Source organism: Diabrotica virgifera, chromosome 3 (genome assembly GCF_917563875.1).
Source record: "Diabrotica virgifera virgifera chromosome 3, PGI_DIABVI_V3a".
In the NCBI taxonomy this organism is placed as follows: Eukaryota; Metazoa; Arthropoda; class Insecta; order Coleoptera; family Chrysomelidae; genus Diabrotica; species Diabrotica virgifera.
In genome coordinates, this window is record NC_065445.1 from 114042526 (window position 1) to 114064576 (window position 22051).

General features: G+C 32.3%; 1 protein-coding gene across 1 annotated transcript in view; it reads left to right on the forward strand.

The window, feature by feature from the left end:
- The first annotated feature begins 16613 nt into the window (after nt 1-16613).
- Nucleotides 16614-22051, forward strand: part of LOC114337994 (uncharacterized) — a 371509-nt gene continuing 366071 nt past the window's right edge. The window contains exon 1 of the mRNA XM_050646854.1: nt 16614-17081. The gene's annotated coding sequence lies outside the window, so the exon portion shown is untranslated. The remainder of the gene's footprint in view (nt 17082-22051) is intronic.

The following is a 22051-nucleotide window of genomic DNA, read 5'->3' on the forward strand; positions in this document are numbered from 1 at the left end:
GTGCTAGGAGTTCAAATCCTACCGCCGGCAAGAACAACTAGACATTTTTAAAATGTTTATAGGCCCCAGCTCGACTCAGCCTGAATAAAATGAGTACCTTGGGTAAAACCAGGGGTAATAATAGGCGGTTGAAGCGTAGCACTGGCCCTGTTACCTTCCTTGTATACCGTAGGCCCCAGATATAGCAGATATATACTACCCTGCTATACTCCCAAAGCCACGTGAGCGGTATAAAACGGGAGACTATTTTTACATAAAAATAAACCTTTTTTTAAACACTTTAAATAAATTTTAATGAGTTTTCTCCGAAAAGTGTTCCGTTTTTTTGGTAATTTCACGTTAAAATATTCGATTTGGAATTTGACGAATAAGAATCTACTTTTCATTAGCTACAACTCTGTTTCTACTTGGTCTACAGACGTCGTACATAACATTTACTTTTTTGTAAGCTATATTTTTGCTAAGAATATTTCTTTCGATAAAATACTTACTTTTTGAGTTATTTGCCAAAAACCGTCCAAAACATGTTTTTTTTGTTAAAAATGAACATATTCACTCGAAAATAACTCAAAAAGTATTGACTTAGTGAAACGAGTTGCTTAGTTGACAAAAGATGCTTAGTTGACAATTTTTTCACCCCCGAGAAGGGGGCATTTTTCAATTTTTGTAAAATGGAGAGGATGTAGAATTGTAAACTTTTGCTTATATAATAATAGACAATTTTAGCTACCGATTCCCAAATTTTCATCCTTTCTTTATTTTTTTTGGGGTCAGATTGTTCTTTGATTGGGTTTTAAAGCTGCTGCATATGATACCCAAATATAGATAAAAATTCTTTAGTTATTTGTATATAAAGATGCTTTAATTTCTTAGTTATTCATTAAGAAACTCTTCTACTGAATTATATGATCTTTCAGATAGATAAGCATTTGTAATTTTACGGAACTTTGGGAAAGATTTGCAGATTTAATTTGTAAAGGGAGATGGTTGTATAGTTTCTTTGCAGAATATAGAATATTATTTCTTTACCAACTCAGTGGACGGGATGGTAAATTAATATAAAAGTTTGAATTTCTGGTGGAGTAGTCATGATTATGTCTTGCTGAAAAAACAAGCTAGTGCATGTGGGATTAATGATGAATTAATACACAAAATAATATATTAAAAGATGGAATGCAATCGTAGATACGTATTTCTGACTCGTTGGTCGTCATCAGTATGGTGTAGCTAAGTTATAAAAAGGAGCAAATTAATTTGGTAAAGGATCACTGCAGGAGAAATGTACCCAATTGCGGCAATAATGTCAGAGGACTCTGCATTACAAGTCAGAGCTACAACTAACACCGACACACAGGGGCTACAGCTACCTGAGGAAAGGAACGCCAGGATGTTTTAAACACAAAAAGGATGTTAATTAATGACAGTGCACAGTATAGGTATAGATAAGGAAAACATTATTGGCAAAGCTGCCAATGTGGATGAATGAATATATAAGAAAAGATATTAAAATATGGAATGAAACCGTAGATACGTATTTCTGAATCGTTGGTCGTCATCAGTACGGTGTAGCCAAGTTAGAAAAAGGAGCAAATTAACTTGGGAAAGGATCGGGGAGTGCATATAGATTTTCACTTCGGAAAAAATCAAACAAGATAGAACTTTTTGTAATTTCATTAAGAAATGTTTAATAAACAACATATCAAAAAGTTCTACTCGAGAAGTGGGTGCTTCATTTTTTATTAAACAAATGAACTACGAAATTAGATGTTTCTTTAAATAACTCCGAAAATATAAATTTTCGAAAAAAACTGACTTGACCATTGAAAAATTCAGAAAATTTTACAAAAAAAAACTTATATAAAGAATTTTCTAAAATTAAATCTGTATCTTCTATAATTTTTTATTTATAACGCTAAAGTCACCCTTCTCACATTCATTGGCGCACTGTAAACTAACGTACGGCGAAGTGCACGGTTGAGTTATTTTAATGTAATTCTTTAACTAATGGATCAAATAAAATTTTAGAAATTGAACATGAAAGAACAATGATTAAGCTATCTTATGCTTATAATAGAAAGAAATAAAATGTATGGGCATAAGTACGGTGTGGGCGGAAAATGAGCCTTACATGAATTTTGTTTAAAAATGATTTAAAAATGTGTAACTAATACAATTTTTCTTATAAAACTCTCAATTTTGCACAACTTACCATTCAAGCATCTTACTGAATGATGTTTCATTCAATAAAAATCTCAAAAATTTAATTCAAATGATATGACGTCTCAAAAAATGTAATTTTTTAAATCTTCGTAGTTTTATAGAATTACCACCATTTTAAGACGGTATTATTCAAGTTTGAACAGATCTATTACAGTTTTATAAATGCTTTTTTAAATCTTAGGATGTAGTCTTTAAAATACACTACATTATTTTACTTTAAAGATGAAATAAACTATTTCTTCTTAAGAAAATTAAGAAAGATAACAAAAATGTAATACAAAAACCGAAAATTACCATCTAAAAAAATGTTTATACAAAGTGATCAAAACTTTTTTCTGTAAAACTTACCTAAAATACATTTAAAATAAGCTTCAACAATAATAAATGTTCGGCAAAAAATTTTTTTTAGCTCTTATACAGTATGTCTGCGTAACTTAAAACCTATTGATAACTTTTTTATTATCAGTTTTACGAAAAAAAGTTATTCTTTATAAAATACTCCTCATCGTATATAATCTAAGATGCAATCATCAAATATCAAATTTAATTAATGTTAGACGAGGTATGTCAAAAAATATGAATTTTACTCAAGAGTAAAGTACCTTTACATTTCACAATATCGAAAATTGTTATTAAGAAAAGTTGTTTGGAATTAAAAAAATTGTTTTAGTGTTCAATTATATCTTTCTAATTAATATATTGTGAATAATAAAGGCACTTAACTCTTGAGTAAAATTCATATTTTTTACATACCTCGTATATAATTAAAAAAGTTTGATATCTGATGGTTGTATCTTAGATTTTAGACCAGGGAGAGCATTTTATGAAGAATAACTTTTGTTCGTTAAAGTGATAATAAAATAGTTATCATAATTGTAATAAAATGATGATGAGTATCCGTAATTTGAGAAAAAATTGAATTTTTTTTTTCGATTAGAATGATGTAATTGTATATTTAGACATAGTTTCTAATTTCAAACAACTTTTTATAATAGCATTTTTTGATATTCTGGAATATAAAGGTACTATACTCTTTAACGAAATTCATATTTTTGACATAACTCGTATAAAATTGATAAAATTGGATATCTGATGGTTCAGTTTTAGATTTTTGACTATCCAGAGCATTTTATTAAGAATAACTTTTTTTCGTAAAATTTATAATAAAAAAGTTTTCCATGTGGTTCCTAGCTATGCAGACACACTGTAAAGAGCTTCTGTATAAGAATTTTCAAATTGCAATGCCATATTCGGATTCAGCATAATCAAAAACAAAATAGAAACATATTTGATCAATGTAAAATGATGAATTTATCAATATTTTTAAAATTATTTATACAAAACAATTGTTATTGTTTAAACAATTAATAAACAATTAGCGGCCAAATCTGCGAGTAGAACATTTTACTTTAACATGTATATAAACTAACAAAAAAGTTTTAGAAAAATATAAGCTTGTTTGAGTTTTTCCGAAACAATGCATATTTTCGTTCTAATTGCACTCCCCTATTTTGAGAAACATATCTCTTACTATTTAATTAAGATACAACGTTTAATGTGAGACCCAGTTACTACTTACAACCTTAATAATATATTTATCTCTGTAAATTTTTATTTTATAGGCAACTACCGGCATCTTATCACCTACATTATCTCTCATAATAATTACTAGATCCTTTGTGAAATGTGAAATCAGAACTCGTTCTGTGCTAAATCACAAAATTGGGAACCGCCCCTATGCCATATCCCATTACCCACAACGTGTTTGTTTTCACCTGTTTGTATGCATGAAAGTAAAACACGAAACTCATTACATTGTTTGAATCCATAACTGTCGCGTCTCTTTTCATGAATTAGCAACATTGTGGTGGTCAGTGGCACCCAACCGTTTAATTTACAATTCCATTAGTTAATGGGTATGTGTATGTATATAAAAATGCAGAATACTTAGCGCAGAAATATCGCTTGATTTGGCTACCCTACACATAATCTCTGATTACCATCACACGAATACAAGCTAAATAAGCTTGAGAATGTATTGTGACTTTCTAAAAAGACATAAAAAATAAAATATAACTCTATGTACACTGTACACACTGTTTCCCCTTTTCAGAAAGGACGCTTATAGCTAAGGCCTTCATACTCCAGGAAAATAAGGCAAACATATACCATGTTCCGGACACTTGACCAGCCAGGTTACAAATGAATTTTTTGGGTACTATATTTATATAAAATGATACATTATAAATACCAAAATGCCCACCACAGTTCGGACGAGAATTTTAGTTATTAACAAATAAGTGTCAAAAATGGCAATTAAATAGCTACAGGTAAAAACAAGGTAATTAAATATACAATTTAGAGAATTCATACTTTAGTAGAAAATTACACTCACCCATTTGTCTACTCGACAATTATTATCGCTTGATTACAGTGATTATTTCATTCATAGGAGATTCTGACCAATAGAAAGCTACAGAAATCTGAATTAAATCGATAATTTTTGATAATTTCCCGTCGTTAAGTATATTACGTCAGATGCCCTTCGTTGCTACGAAAAAATACATTCAGTGACATTAATGACAATTAATGTTTTAAAAATTATAAAAGTGATGACTTTCAATCGTCAAATATTTATAAAAACTGTGTGTTTAATGGTACTTACATAAATAAATTACAATCAAATTTTGGTTTTGAACAGTTTTATTCATGAAATAATCGCAACAAATTGCACTCGACCTCTGAAATTAATATAGAATTTTTGCTCTCGTGACACTTTGACATAATTTCACTCGCCTTCGGCTCGTGAAATTAAAACGGTCAAAGTGACACTTTGAAATAATTTCACTCGCCTTCGGCTCGTGAAATTAAAACTGTCAAAGTGTCACTCGGGAAAAATTCAATAATTTCAGAGCTCTTGTGCAATTACTACTGATAATTTTTGTTAATATCCCGTCGTCAAATATATTACGCCAGATGCCCTTCGTTGCTACAAAAAAATACATTCAGTGACATTAATGACAATTAATATTTTAAAATTATAAAAGTGATGACTTTCAACCGTTAAATATTTATAACAACTGTGTATTTAATTGTAGGTATTGCTGTTACAAAATCTCGTGAACCTAATTCATTCATTTGCTGACGTCAATATACGAACGAAACGATTGAATCCGACATTACTGAAAATATCAGGGTGCAGATGGGACCCAGTCGCGCAATTCGCAGCAAATAAAATAGTCGTATGTTTTTGGCTTCATTTTATTTCGGTTATACATACGCATTTTCAAGGTTCACGAGGTTTTGTACCAACTCTACTAATTTGTACTTACATAAATAAATTGCAATAAAATTTTGGTTTTGAACAGTTTTAATCATGAAATAATCGCAGCAAATTGCCCTCGTGACACTTTGACATAATTTCACTCCCCTTCGGGTCGTGAAATTAAAGCTGTCAAAGTGTCACCCGGGAAAAATTCGATAATTTTAGAGCTCTTGTGCAATTACAACTGATAATAGTTCATGTTTCTGTTGTTTAGAAATTTAGAATACAGACTGATTTTTATGAGATCCAAAAAAAACTCGTCCTCAGCAAGCCATGAAAGAAGAACATTTTGTTCTGTTTTTGTTTTGTTGAACAATTTGTATGTTTATTTGTTTTTAATGTATACTTTGTTGTTTAGTCTGCATGGTCCTCTTGCATTTGAATGTGAGAATTTTTAAAAATATCTTATACCATTTTTTTAATATTAATGAAATTCAAATTTTTTTTGGACATCTTTCTAATTTTTTAGGATGTTACATTTACCTGAATAATATCTTTTAATTCTTACGATATTTGTATACCGGGGAATTCCTGCTTTCCTAATCATTTTACATGAAAAGTCATGAGAAATTATTTATAGAGAACTGAAATCTCTATTAAAAATAAATGTTGATTTGTTCTACGAATTAAACACATTCCAAAATGTTGCAGTCATGAGAATGAAATTGCTATTGCTATTTTGCTATTTTTATAAGAATAAAAAAAACACCAAAACATTTTATACAGGAAATTACCGAGGAAAAATTCAATGTAGAATCACTGTGGAACGATTCTACAAGAGAAATGTACCAAAGGAGGCTAGTACAGAAGATACAGCTGAAACAAATAGACGACATCGAAGATATAAACGCGAGCCGGGAGAAAATTAAAAACAACATTAAAGATGCAGTAACAGAAGCTCTAGGAAAACGCAAAGTCATACTGAACAAAAGAAACAACAACAATACACCATGGTTCAGAAAAGAAATACAAGAGAAATGTAAAGAGAAGCGAGAGGCCTACATGAAGTATAAAACATCAAACACTCCAGAATCCAGAGACACCTATAGAAGAATACGAAATAAAACAGAGCAGTTGGTAAGAAGAACAAAAAATGAACACTGGGAACAGTTTACAAAAAGGATGGAAAGCGATTTTCATAAAGTTTTCAGGAAGTAGAGATAGCCATAAATTTACTCAAAAACAGAAAGTCACCAGGACCACACGGAATAACCAACGAGCTTCTAAAACACGGAGGAGAAAGTATAACCCTAGAGATGACAAAACTTATACAAAAACTAATATTGCACTGCAAGATACCAGACATATGGAGAAACAGCAAAATGATACCAATGTTCAAGAAAGGAGACAAAGAAGACCCCAACAATTATAGAGGTATAAATCTACTGAACACCGCACTTAAGCTAACCACAAAAGTCCTAACCAACAAAATCAATAAACTAACAACTTTATCAAATGAACAACAAGGATTCAGATCCGGAAGATCCTGCGTAGACGCCGTATTTGTACTGAAGCAAATCACAGAAAAGACCATTGATTACAATAAACCAGCATCTCTATGTTTTATAGACCTGACAAAGGCTTTCGATCGCATCCAAGTCGAAGACGTCTTACATTTACTGTATAGAAGAAACATACCAATCAATATTTAATTAAACAAACCATCGAAAACATCTATTTTCATAATCGAATACAAGCAAAAATAAATGGAAAACTAACGCAGTTTATACCAGTACAAAGCGGAGTCAGACAAGGTGACTCGTTCAGCCCACTGCTCTTTAATATAATAATAGACGAAATAATAAAAGCAGTACGTAAAGGTCATTGTTACAGAGTGGAGAACAAAGAAATCCAAATATTATGTTATGCAGATGACGCCGCAATAATCGCCGAGACAGAAAACGATCTCTAAAGATTAACACACATCTTCAATACAACAGCCAAGAAATACAATATGATAATATCAGCAGAAGAAACCAAATGTACGACAACATCTAAATACCCACTATGATGTAAATTCGAAGTTGATGGGAAAATATTAAAGCAGGAAGCAAGGTTTAGATATCTGGAAATATATATAACCAGTTACGGAGATGGTGAAGAGGAAGTACGACAACAAAGCTTAAAAGCAAGTAAAGCGGCAGGATTCCTAAATGACACAATCTGGAAGAACAAACACCTAAGACAAGACACAAAAGCAAGATTCTATTAAGCAGCAATTAGACCTATATTGACATACTCGGCAGAGACAAGACCTGACACATCTAAAACGAGACGACTACTAGAAACAACAGAGATGAAAATACTCCGACGAATATCAGGGAAAAGTCTGTTGGATAGGAAGAGAAGCGAAAACATAAGAAGATCATGCAATGTAGAAGATATAAATGGATGGGTGACAAAACGGAAACAGGAGTGGAACGAACACATTAGTAGAATGGCAGAGGATAGGATAGTACGAATAGTACGAGACAAGTCACCAAATCGACGAAGAAGTATTGGCAGACCAAGAAAAAGATGGTGCGATAATTTAAACAATTTAGGAGACTAATATTGAAGAAGAAACAATCTTAAGGTCTACATACAAGAAGGAACAAGAAGAAGGAGAAAATTTTGCAAACATATAATACATTTTCCGGAGTATTATTAGTTCAATCACGGGAGATTTGACCTCTAAAAATCATACGATCAAGCTACATTTTGCTGATAATGTCAATTTTGGGACCCCAAAAGATGCAAAAAAGTTTGCTACTTCTACTCCCGGGCTTCTCCCTAAAACTCCCCATAAGAATTGTAAAAACGGCAAAAATAGCGCAATTTTTATTTATTTAACAGCTGTAAAGAAACTGACTTTATTTGCGACAAAATGCAAAAATTGGATACGAAAGCTGCCTTTTTCACTTTTAAAACGCATTTCAAAAGTCAATACACAATAAACTGCTCGTCAAAAGTTAGGGACATAGAAAATTATGCTGTTTTTCATTGTTGATTTTTTCGCGAACTGACGAATTCCGCTATTTTTTTTATTTTAGATTTTTCTTTAGTATTTACACAATTGTGAAAAGGTTTACTCAAACTTATTTTTTGTACTTATACCGGGTGGAAGAAAAGAAATGTTTTTCTTATGTTAAGTTTGAGACACCCTGTACGGAGAACGAGGTACAAATGTGAGTATACATCAGAATCGTATTGTAGTCTTATGTTGTGTGAACATGTTGTTGTTTGAATGTCCCTGATATCTTTAGAAACAAAAAAATAGACGGTTTTGTAACTTAATATGTGTTTTAACCGAAACAAAAGTTTGAGACACCTTGTGGGGAGAAAAAGGTACAAAGGTGAGTATACCGCGATATTATGTTGTAGTCTCGTATTTTTTTAATATTTTATTTTTTTTAATTTCTCTGATATATTTAATAACAAAGAAACTAGACGGTATTACTCTTTAATATGTGTTTCTATGTTTCACATGTGTGATGTGATGCATTCTTCTTCTTCTTTGAGTGCCTCTCCTATCGGAGATTGGATATCATTAGGGCGATTCTAATTTTAGTGATGCATGTCGTCAGTTAAAACACATATTAAAGAGTAATACCGTCTAGTTTCTTTATTATTGAAGATATTAGAGAAATAAAAAAAAATAAAATATTCACAAATTATGAGACTACAACATAATATCGAGGTATATTCACCTTTGTGCCTTTCTCTCCCTACAAGGTATCTCAAACTTTTGTTTCGGTTAAAACACATGTTAAATTACAAAACCGTCAATTTTTTTTGTTTCTGAAGATATCAGGGACATTCAAAAAACAAAATGTTCATAAAACATAAGACTACAATACGATTTCGATGTATACTCACATTTGTACCTCGTCCTCCCTACAGGGCGTCTCAAACTTAACATAAGAAAAACATTTCTTTTCTTCCACCTGGTATAAGTACAAAAAAAAAGTTTGAGTAAACCTTTGCATAACTGTGTAAATACTAAAGAAAAATCTAAAATAATAAAAAAAAAATTAGCGGAATCCGTTAATCTGTTCACGAGAAAATCTGCTATGAAGATTCAGCAGAATTCTCTATATCCCTAACTTTTGACGAGCAGTTTAGGTATATCGAATTTTTACCGTTGAGTTGATACACATTTTATTTAAAAAAGTTTCAGAGAGAGTGGTATTTTCTACACAAAAAGGGCTAATATACATTTTTGGTCAAAATTATCTCAGCTACATTTCTTGTTTGAAACATTTTTTTCCACCTACCTTTACCGAAAGTATACTTTTCCGGACCTGATTGTAGGGAGCAAAGTTGTACTTTTCCTCCCTAGGGAGGAAACCTAAAAGTGTCGTCATGGTATTACATTCATGAAATAAGTATAACTTATTGACGCCCTGTACAATATCTATTTTCTATTACGTCAGTATCTATACATTTTAACGTTTATTTATAAAACACCCTGTATTTTGCAGAATGGCAAAAAACAGTAAATTGTTATTTTGATTTAACAATGTTTACATTAATAATTTGACTTATATTTGACAGTTGACAGTTATATTGTACGTAAATGGTAAGTACATACCTATTTGTTAGTTTTAGTTCTAATAAATTTTGTTGGTTAGTTACATAAATAAATTAAGTAAAAATTAAAAAATAACTTGTTATTTGAGGAAGGTGGAAAAACCATATATGTATAACATGGGAGTAAAGTGCCTTTTCCTTCCTTGAATTACTATTGCCTTCCGCTACGCGTCGGGCAGTAAACTTCATTCTCGGGAGGAAAAGTAACACTTTCCTCCCTTGTTATACAAATAGCTATTTCTACGGCATGCAGATTATTGCTAAATCGATGTTTTCGCCCCCCCCCTTCGAGGGGATTTTAGGGAGAAGGCCGGGGGTAGGAGTGGCAAATTTTTTTGCATCTTTTTGGGGTCCCAACATTTATATTCTCAGCAAATGCAGCTTGTTCGTATGATTTTTAGAGATCAAATCTCTCACGATTGGACTAATAATACTCTGGCAAATGTATTATATTTTTGCAAAATCTTGGAATGTGTTTAATTCGTAGAACAGTTTTAACATTTTTTTTAATACAGATTTCAGTCCTCTGCAAGTAGTTTCTCATTACGTTTGATGTAAAATAATTAGGGAAGCAGAAAGTCAACAATTTAGAATTTCCCATTAATCCACAAGGAAAAAAGGCATCTGACATATTTCACGATTTCCGTTACTATCATCAGTTGCCATCCACCGTTCAAGATATGAGGTGATTGAACCTCTGAAGATGTTCATCTTAAGGCCATCGGTACATAATTCGCAAATATTTTACGGCTATCCCTACTTTTTCTGTCTTTACACGGCAAATTACGTGTAGTAAAATTCACACTGGTATGGATATGTAAACATTACTAGAATGTCATTCTACTTGACAATGTCATGATTAACTTTAAAGAGATGGCTTTTGAATGTTCTTGGATAACTGTTATTTGTATAAACAAAGATAGATTTGGAAAATATTACCACGGATATTGTGTTCATTTTTTTCGAATCCTGAAAAAACCAATAGATATTTTTGAAAAATTTAAACGCAGAATGAAAGACTAAATTATTTCCGAGGGCCGAAAGTTCCTTAGAATAAATAAAAAGTTTATTTTGAATGAGATATTTGAAATTAAATATTACACTACATTTTCTCTTAGTTTTTCACCCCTGTAACTTATTAAAATAAACATTATAGAAGTTCTCAGGGACTTTCGGTCCTCGCTAATAACATAATCTTTCATTCTGCTTTTAAATTTTTCAAAAATACTTATTATAGTACTGTCGCCAGGGGGGGTACAACGGCCTCCTTTATTCAGATGGACTTACCCAAGTTTTTTTCATGTATTTTGACCCGTAGAATACGAATTTTTTGGGTAACAGTTGATCCGGATGTCGATAAGATTGTTATTGACCAAGAACTTGAGGACTTACATAACCGCGATCTCTCGCAAAACAAAACATTTTTTGGTATTTTTTGGGTCATTCTAAACAAAACATGTTTCTACAATTTTTTCGTAGGATGGCTAGTTTTCGAGATAACCGCGGTTGAACTTTAAAAAAATCGAAAAATTGCAATTTTTGAACCCGAATAACTTTTGATTAAAAAATAAAATAGCCAGTCTGCTTACCGCATTTGAAAGTTTAAGTCAAATTATATCGGTTTTAATTATTTGCATTGCTAAAAATTTATTTTTTTATTGTTTAACAAAGCTATAAACACATAGTGTTTCCCGTGCCTTTACATGCATTTTAACGCATGCTACGTAGAAATAGCCTCGATTGCACTAGTACCTATTCTACCTACTCGTTAGATTTTAAATGAGAAATCATAGAAAACATCACTAACGCACTAGGTGTTTGTAGCTTTGTTTAACAATAACACAATAAATTTTTAGCAATGCAAATAATCAAAACCGATATAATTTGACTTGATCTTTCAAAGGCGCTAAGCAGAATTGCCATTTTATTTTTTAATCAAAAGTTATTCGGGTTTAAAAATTGCAGTTTTTCGATTTTTTGAAAGTTCAACCGCGTTTATCTCGAAAACTGAGCATCCTACGGGAAAACTTGTTAGAATATTTTTTACTTAGAATGACCCAAAAAATACAAAAAAATGTTTTGTTTTGTGAGAAACCTCTGTTATGTAATTCCTCAAGTTCTTGGTCAATAACAATCTTATCGACATCCTGATCAACTGTTACCCAAAAAATTCGTATTCTACGGGTCAAAATACACGAAAAAAACTTGGGTAAGTCCATCTGAATAAAGGAGGCCGTTGTACCTCCCCTGGCGACAGGACTATTAGTTTTCTCGGGATTCGAAAAAAATTAATCCCCATTTGAATAGCATTGTAGCCGAAAATACGTACCCATCTCCTTAAGTGAGGGTCAAATGGTGCCCTGGGCCCAATCATGTAATATTTACAACATCTATGTTACTTATACAGGGTGTCTAGAAACTCTACCGACAAACGAAGACAGGAAATTCCTCAGATAATTTTAAGACAATTTAACCAAATTCACTAAGTCCGAAAATGCTTCCTAGAGCTTTTTGAAGATGGAGTCTTGTAATTAGTTTTTCTTAAATATTTCCAGAACACTTCTTGTTAGAAAAACGAAAATTGGTACACGTATTTATCTTCCAGAGATAAATTGATTCCATCCATTGTGAATTCCTAGTACCAGTCATAGGCGTCCGTTTTGGGTGGGGCAACGGTTATTTTGTCTCATAACTTTTTTGTCTTTAACGTTTAAGCATTTCTGACACTAGATTATTAAATTGTAAGGTATTCTAGTACTAAAAGGTACTCTTGCTTTAAGCTGGTAGGACACACCGTTTTCTAAAAAAATCGATTTGAAAATATTTCGTTTCCTGCATTTGAAAAAAAGTTGAAAAAAAAAATTTCAAAAATAATGGTGTAGTTTACAAACTTAAAGCAAGAGTAACTTTTAGTACTAGATTACCTCATAATTTAATAATCTAGTGTTAAAAATTATTAAAATTAAAGACCAAAAAGTTATGCGATAAAATAACCGTTGATCTAGCCAAAACGGACGCATATGACCGGTACAAAAAATTTTTAATTAGTGAAATTGATTCATCTCTTGAATATTAATAAACGTATCAGTTTTCGTTTTTGTAAATAGTGTTTTTTATTATTTTTTTGATATTCAAAAAACGAAAAATTTTCAAATCGATTTTGACCGCCTATGACCGGTACTAGAAATTTGCAATGGATGGAATCGATTTATCTCTGGAAGATAAATATGTGTACCAATTGTTGTTTTTCTAAATAGAAGCGTTCTGGAGATATTTAAGAAAAACTAATTACCAGACGCCATCTTTAAATAGCTCTAGCTCCCTTAGGAAGCATTTTCGGACTTAGTGAATTTGATTAAATTGTCTTAAAATTATCTGAGGAATCTTCTGTCTTCGTTTGTCGGTAGAGTTTCTGGACACCCTGTATACTACTTCCACTCTCTCTTTTCCCATTCACGAAATTATTCACTAACTACTTTTTACACTAGGTCTCTTTTAACTCACAGAAACTAGTATCGCAAAATTAAGCCTGTTTTCCATAGAAATCACAATAAGTTAAACAACGACTTTTGACGTTTATAGCTTTCAATGACAGTGAGAATTTTTTTATTTATTTGCTTTTATTGTTTATTTGGTTTTATAAATCAATAGAGTTTTATTTATTTATCAATACAGTTTATTTGGTTTTATATTTATAAAAAATAAATATAACATTTCAGTTAAATAAAGGTAGAATTGCAATACTGACTTTTGGGTCCCCAGACAAAGACGAGTATTAGTAATAGGGCTTTTGATCGATTGTCATTTGTTTCGAGCTTCTGTCATATGTTGTATAATCTGTATATAATATTAATATACACGGATTGTACGACATATGACAGAAGCTCGAAACAAATGACTGTGAATGAAAAGACCGATATCGTAGTATTGATTATTTCATTCATAGAAGATTTTGACCAATAGAAAGCTACAGAAATAAAAATTAAAGTGATAATATTTGATAATATCCTGTCGTTCAAAAATGAACATTCAGGGCCGGTTGTTCGAACGCTAATCAAGAAGTTGATTTATAATCAAGTTCCCTTAACAACCATCAAATAACAAAATCCGTTGTTCGTACGCCAATCAGTTGATTTTAATCAGCTGTGTTAATTACCATTATGATAATTAACATAATTGATTGATTAATTAATTATTAATTACCATAACAATTATCAACATAATTGATTAACTAATCAAATAATTGTAATCAATTATGTTTTCAGTACGCCAATCAAAGTTGACATTGACAGTAAGTAAATATGACGTTGACAGTAATTAAATATTTGATAATGATCAGTTGATTTCATTTTTGATTAGCGTTCGAACAACCGGCCTTAGTGATATTAATGACAATAATAATTAATGTTTTACAACTTGTCACAGAGAACTCTAAGAAATACGTTTAGCAAATATTCAGGTGAAGATATGAACAAGATATTAGTTAAAATGATTTAAAAAGACTGTTTTATTCATGAAATAATCTCAGCGAATTACCCTCGATCTCTAAAATTATTATCGACTTGTTCCCTCGTGCCACTTTGACATAATTTCACTTCCCTTCGGATCGTGAAATTAAAACTGTCAAAGTGTCACTCGGGATACAAATCGATAATTTTAGAGCTCTCGTGCAATTATTACTGATAACTCAATTTGTGAAAAATTTGCATTTGTACTACCGTTTCCCCAAAGGTTTGATATATTAAAAATATTAATTGTTTTTTATGTAATTCACTCGAGAGATGTTAACTTTAGGCAGTATTAATCTTCTTAATAATAGTAACTTTGTTGTTGTTTACGACTTTTTTTATTTATTTATTACCGTTCTATATTTATCTTTATATTCGTAATAGTCTGTATGGTGTTCCAGCTGTTTAATGTTGAGTCCAACAATCTCCTCACTAGTGAAAAAAGATTAAACACTTCAATAAATTAACTTTATAAAATACGTTCACGGGATAATAGCCATTTCCTAATTATTACCACTGACACTCTGACAGTACGTATCAATAGGGCTTTTCAACGATTCTCATTTGTTTCGAGCTTCTGTCATATATCGTATAATCCATGTATAATATTAATACACACAGATTATACAACATAATATGACAGAAGCTCGAAACAAATGAAAATCGTTGAAAAGCCCTATACGACACATCGACGTACGTTTCACTTTATTTTTTGATTCAAATTGTTTGAAAATGAATCGTGATGCATGGGAGAAGTTAGAGTGGAAGAACTATAACAATTCTAGTCAATGTTTCCATGACTGTATAATTTTAAAGGGTTATTATTCAAATATTTTCAATTTTGGTGGCTTAGTATGTAAGGATATAGAATGTAAGATAGAGAAAGCAAGATCTGCATTTCAAAAAATGCCTAAGTTATTCAAATGTCATGTTTTATCATTGCCCATAAAAGTCAGGTTACTGCCATGTTATATCTTTCCTATACTGTTGTACGGAGTTGAGTCGTGGACTCTCACAGAAGCCACCTGCAAGAAAATTGTGGGTTTTGAGATGTGGCTTTATCGTCGAATCCTGAAGGTGTCTTATATTGACCACGTTACTAATGAGGGTGTTTTGCTGAGAATGCAAAAAGAAAAAGAGCTGTTAACCACAATAAAAGCATCCAAAATCGAATACCTCGGTCACATCATGAGAAACAGCGAAATATATGGACTACTGCAACTAATCTTGCAAGGAAAAGTGGAGGGAAAACGAGGACCAGGAAGGCGAAGGATTCTTCCTGGCTGAAGAATCTACGCACACGGTTTAACACGACAACCACAAGTCTTTTTTGGAGCACCAGTGTGCAAAGTACAGATTGCCATGATGGTCGCCAACATCCGAAACGGATAGGCACTACAAGAAGAAGAAGTATGTAAGCATCCTCTTAGTATAACCTAAACCTTTTTTTCAATCTTAGTCAACATTTAAACCTTTAACGTATTAGGTTATACTTATTTTAGGTTCAGCACTGATGATGATCTGTAATCAGATCGAAAACGTTCTGATTATGTGATGTAGCCCTTTTTAGGGAATTTTATAGCTTTTATAAATGATTTTACTTAATTTTCCCATTAAGTTTCCTCTGGCCTGTTTGACAATTCACCACCCGGTATATGCCCGTTTATCATAAAATTTTAAAAATTGGGATATAAATAAATTACATGTGAAATATTCTCCTGGGTATATTTTAAGCCTTGTTTTAATAACATCCGTTAGAGAGCATTTAGTATATTAAAAACCGCAACATTAAACATTTTGTAAAAGGCAAAAAGCATAATAACAACATTTTAAAATGCAATCGCAACTGAATTATTAAAACCAGACATCCTGCGAAGGGGCGGCAATCTCCCCTATCGAGTCGTTGAACCCCCCACCTCTTCATCGACGAGGCGCACGTCGATAATAAGACTATAGGGGTTGTATATGTATGTCGCGCAACACTAACACTAGGCAGCCTATTTGTACTTTTTCTTTAACAATATAGGGGTAAAAACAATATTTTATTAGTTTATCGACAATCGTAGTGTGCAACAAAGACTAATATTATGTGTGTGAGAGTAAAATCCGCAGGAATCTGCAGTGGTGCGAATCAGGAATCTTGTGAAATCGTAAAATGACAGCCAGAAATTCTCCTTGTCGGGATACTCTATTTTTGTTGTAAATAAGAGCACCTTCAAACGAGGATTATCGTTCGAGATCTAGTGTACCGTTTAATTTTTGTGAAAATATTCGTTCGAGTGGGATTTTCAAGTGTCGGAAGTTGTGTTTAGTGTTCCCGTTTTCACCACTGTACGCCATTTTGCAATTTCCTTTAGGCGTATACAGTTTATGTTGATGTCGGGTTTAGGCTGGAATTTGGTGGTACTTTTTCGGAATGTTGAGGTGGATTGATGCTGTTTAAGTTTCTTCAAAAGGTATTTATACCACATTTCTTTTATTTTTAACGAGTTTGTGTTCAAGACGTGCTATATTTGGCGGACAGATGTTTTTGACATAATATGCGCAGATTTTATATGCTAAGAATTTCCTTTCTATAACCTTGTATAGATTGTTGCTAAAACGTTTAAATAAAACTGAAATGCAGATATTTTATACCAAAAAGATCATGACTATATATTAGTAAACATAAATAGTAGCCTTTTTTGTTTGGATACATTTGCGTTTGCACATTATGACGATATGTACTAACGTCAAGTGAAACATCAGCCTGGTAATTGATTATTTGTATGCAAATTTGCTGTGTATAATTTTATGTTTTGCGAATAAGCAGCGAGTCAAAACTGCTGTATAAAAACACCAAATGTAAATATGAAACATTGATTTATTCTAAATAACTGCATTTTCAAGCTTGGGATATATTAATCAATAAACCGTGGGCAGATTTAAACACTTTTAAAATTTATAGTAAAAATTGTTGTACTAGATTGCTTCTAGGCGTGTGTGCCACAATTAAGTTGAGGCTCTTATCTGAAAAAGACCTTTGGACCAAATATTGGCATTAAACTTGAGATGAGATCTGAACTTTATTTGAGTCCTGATTAGAATGAAATCTTTTTAACCAGTTGAGTAATTTTCAGTTTACTTTAAATTATCAAAAAATGCTTATTTAGCATTTTCCCGTTTAGTTTTACATTTGTTTCAGGATTTTTGCAGGTTTTTTCTTCAAACTGGATTTTTAATCTCAATGTTTTACCTTCTATTCTTATTTGATTTGATTTGTTTTATCAGTATTATTTTAAATTATTATTTAAACGTTTTGCTTCGAAATTTATGGATTCAACCAATACTAAAAAGTCATTTTATAGATATATTGAAGATATTGTAGATATATTAAAGACTAACTTTTTTAGTTATTTCAAAACTTATTGATTTATTTATTTATACAAGACTTCTAGTCGAGGAAATGAAACTGAAAAAATGGCAAAACCTCGCAATTTTTTCGTCCAGCATCGATTTGTACAAAAATTTGGGATTAGGGTCATTTCATCCTCTAGTTCATTTTCTAAATAACAAAATGTCTGGCTAATTGGCTCGGCCAGGGCCATCAAATTCACAAAAAAAAAAAGTTCATTTTCTATATTGAGCCGTTGTACGCTTTTGGTTTTTTAAGCGTGAAAACTCTCCCTAATTGTAAAAAATGATAAAATAACATTTTAAACTTTAATATTCTCAACATTCGGTTCTTATTAGTTACATAATAATTGTTTTATGCTTTAAGATATAATATCATAATATTTCAACCCTTACAACCACCCTTGTTGGAGCTATATATAAAAAATTGACTTATCCCAAAAGAATAATTTCGGCTTGCATCGATTTACATAAAAATTTGAGATTAGGATTATCTCACCCTGTACTTTATATTCTATATCATGCTCAAGGGCGTTGATTATTTTTAGGGGTGTAAACTACCCTTTATTATCAAAAATTATATACAAACATTGTAAACTTTAATATGGGTAAACTTTAGTTTTGATTGGTTAAATAATGATTGTTTTATGCTAAAGGATATAATATCATATTTAAACCCATAAAAACTACCCTTAATAACATTACAATTTTTATAAGTAGATAATTTAATAGATTTATGCAAAAAAAAGTAGAATTAAAAAATTACAAAAACATTTATTTACACAAAAATACGAATTTGCAAATATGTACAAATGCAAATACAAATAGTTTTTTAGTCATCTTCCAGTATACGAACCAGTTCTGTGGTATTATATATGGTTGAAAATGCTCTATAAGCGGACTATTCGAATTTTTCGAAAAAAAAATCGTTTTATAAACATAGCTCCTTTATTTTTGGCAATAAAAAGTTTTTTCAAAAATGATTTTGTAGGACTTTTGAAGATGTATAAGATTATGTAAATTAAATTCCGTAAGATACGTTAGTTTTTAATTGGGGTGGGTTTAAAGGGCTCGATAAGGGGGTGTTTGCTCGTAAATAGAGCACAATAGAGCTCGTAAATATGTAGAAGGAAATTTTAGTTATGAAAACAGCTACAATTTAGTAGACTATCATTTTTTCGTATCTTTAGTATTTTCGGAGATATTTTGAAAAAAATGGTGAAAAATACGAAATGTAAAAAACATTTTTTTCTTAGAATTACTTTTTACATCCATTTACATAGTTAAAATGTAATAAAAATTTCCCACCCCCGAGATGGGGTGGCAACCACCCCCAAGGATTTAGCGTACAGCGGCATGATAAGAAAATGATCCTTAGACTTTTCCCTACCTTTTGTAAATATTTCAAGTAAATCCATGCTGGACGAACAAATTTCGAGCCAAAATGCTTCATTTCCTCGACTATTCGGGCATTTTTATAAAACACAGTCATAATTCTAATACTAAGAACTAATTAAAATTATTTTAAACAAAAGTAAAAGTATATACAAAATGCTCAACTACTCTGGAGGACCGGATAAGCAATATTTTTCCATTCACTTCAATTTTGTGCTTTTCTTTTCCAATCCCTCATCTTCACGTGGTTAAGGTCTTTCTCGACTTTATAAATCTACCTCGTTCTTGATCTAACTCTTCTTTTTTACCCGTTCTGTCTACATGTCCCAACCATCTGATTCTTTGTAACTTGACAAACCTGGTGATGGTAGGTCCTTTGTACAAAACCATTAATTCGTTGTTGGTTCTTCTCTCCCAACCGTCTTCTGTCATCTGTCCTCCGAACACGCGTCTCAATATTTTCCTTTCCCATCTTTCCAGAGTATCCTCTTCCTTCTTATTTATTGTCCATGTCTCGCAGGCATATGTTACTATGAATCTAATTACTGTTTTATATATTCGGAGTTTGCCTTGTCTAGAAACGTAGTTTGAGTTCATTAGGGCTCTTAAATTACATCATCATCAATGGCGCTACAACTCTTCGTGAGTCTTTGCCGCGTTTACTATTGCCTTCCATGTTTGTCGGTCCTGTGTCACTAATTCCCATTGTCGCACTCCCATTTTCTTTAGATCTTCTTTGACTGCATCTTTCCACCTTTTTCTAGGCCGCCCTACACACCTTCTTCCATCTGGCCTTTCCCAGAACACATTGTTTATAAGGCAATTGTCGTTACTGCGTATCACATGCCCTGCCCATCTGAGTCTATTGGCCTGTATATATCTGACTAGATTTTCTTTTACGAACAGAGACTTTAGCTCGTTATTGTATTTGCGCCTCCATTCGTTTGTCACGCTGTCTCTGCAAGGGCCATATAGCATTCGAATGATTTTACGTTCCCACACCAGCAATTTATTTACTTCTTTTTTATTAGCGTCCATGTTTCGTTTCCATACGCGACTGCTGGTCGTATTATGGTCTTATATATCTGGATTTTTGCACCTCGTGAAAGAAGTTTTGACTTCATTAGATGTTGCATTGCAAAGAAAGATCTGTTTCCTGCCATTATTCTCGTTTCAACTTCTTGTTCTAATTTGTTGTCATTTGTGATTGTTGCTCCTAGATATTTTAATTCTTTAACCACTTCGAAGTTGTGATCGTTTATAGCAGTGGTTCCCAACCTTTTTTGTCTGGCGACCAACCTTCTGATGTTTTCTCATATTCGCGGCCCATCCCTCACCCATGATGATACGCTATTCTATAGTCTGTACGTCACTCAGCTACTGTAAGAGCCACACCGCGACCCGTCTGAAATCTGCCCGCGACCCACTAGTGCACCGGTTGGGAAACGCTGGTTTATAGTAATGTTTTGCGTTATTCGCCGTCGTTCTTGTTTTGAGACAACCATGTATTTTGTTTTGTGTTCATTTATTTTTAGACCGATGTTTAATACACCTTCTTCAAAGCTCGAGAAAATATTATCCTTAATTTCTAATGTTGATTGTGCTACTGCGTCTACGTCATCGGCAAAGGCGAGTATGATTTTTGCTCCTCGAGCAGTTATGTCTGGTTTGATTTTGTGATACATTTTCCGCATGGCATATTCTAAGGCCAGGTTAAACAACAATGGGGACAACGGATCTCCCTGTCTCAGTCTAGAATTTACGGAGAAAGCATTTGATATTTTCCCCCCTATTCTAACTTGTGCAAAGGAGTTACTTACACACATTTGTGTTACCGCAGCTAGTTTCTTGGGTACGCCGAGCTCGATCATTGCCTTCCATAATGTTGCACGATTAATTGAATCATAAGCCTGTTTGAAGTCTATAAAGATCATTATATTCCCAATACTTTTCAAGCATTTGTCTTATTGTAAATATTTGATCAATAGTCGATCTGCCAGGCCTGAAACCACACTGGTAGTCACCAACTATTTTTATACGTAGTGTTGATTAGTGAGATTCCTCTGTAATTCACGCATGATTCCTTTTTTCCTTTCTTGTCTATGGGTACAATAATACTACCACACCATTCTTTCGGCATTATTTCTTGTTGCCAGGCCTTTTCTATTAATTGATGGATTTTACTTATGAGTTCATGACCGCCTGTTTTATTAGCTCGGCATCAATATTGTACAGACCAGGGGATTTATCGTTTTTAAGCGTTTTTATGGCATGCGTAATTTCTTCCATGCTTGGTGGGGGTATTTCTAATTCGGCCGTTTGATACTCATGTTCTCCGTTGTTTCCACCATTTTCATTTTTTCATCAGTGAAGTTTTGGATATTCAGGAGCCTTCAAAATATTCAGCCCATCTTTCTATTATTTTGTTTTCGGCAGCCAGCATTTCTCCATTTTTATCTCTTACGGAGTCGGGTGTCCTTATATACGGCCTTTCTTATGTTGTCTTACCTCTCTGTAGAAATTTGGACTTTGATTGCGTCTGTGTTCTCCTTCTACTTTTTCAATTTGTTGTTGCAGATATTGGCTCTTAAATTACCTAATTTTTTATTCCTCTTTGCTATTCTGGCATCGAGATCCC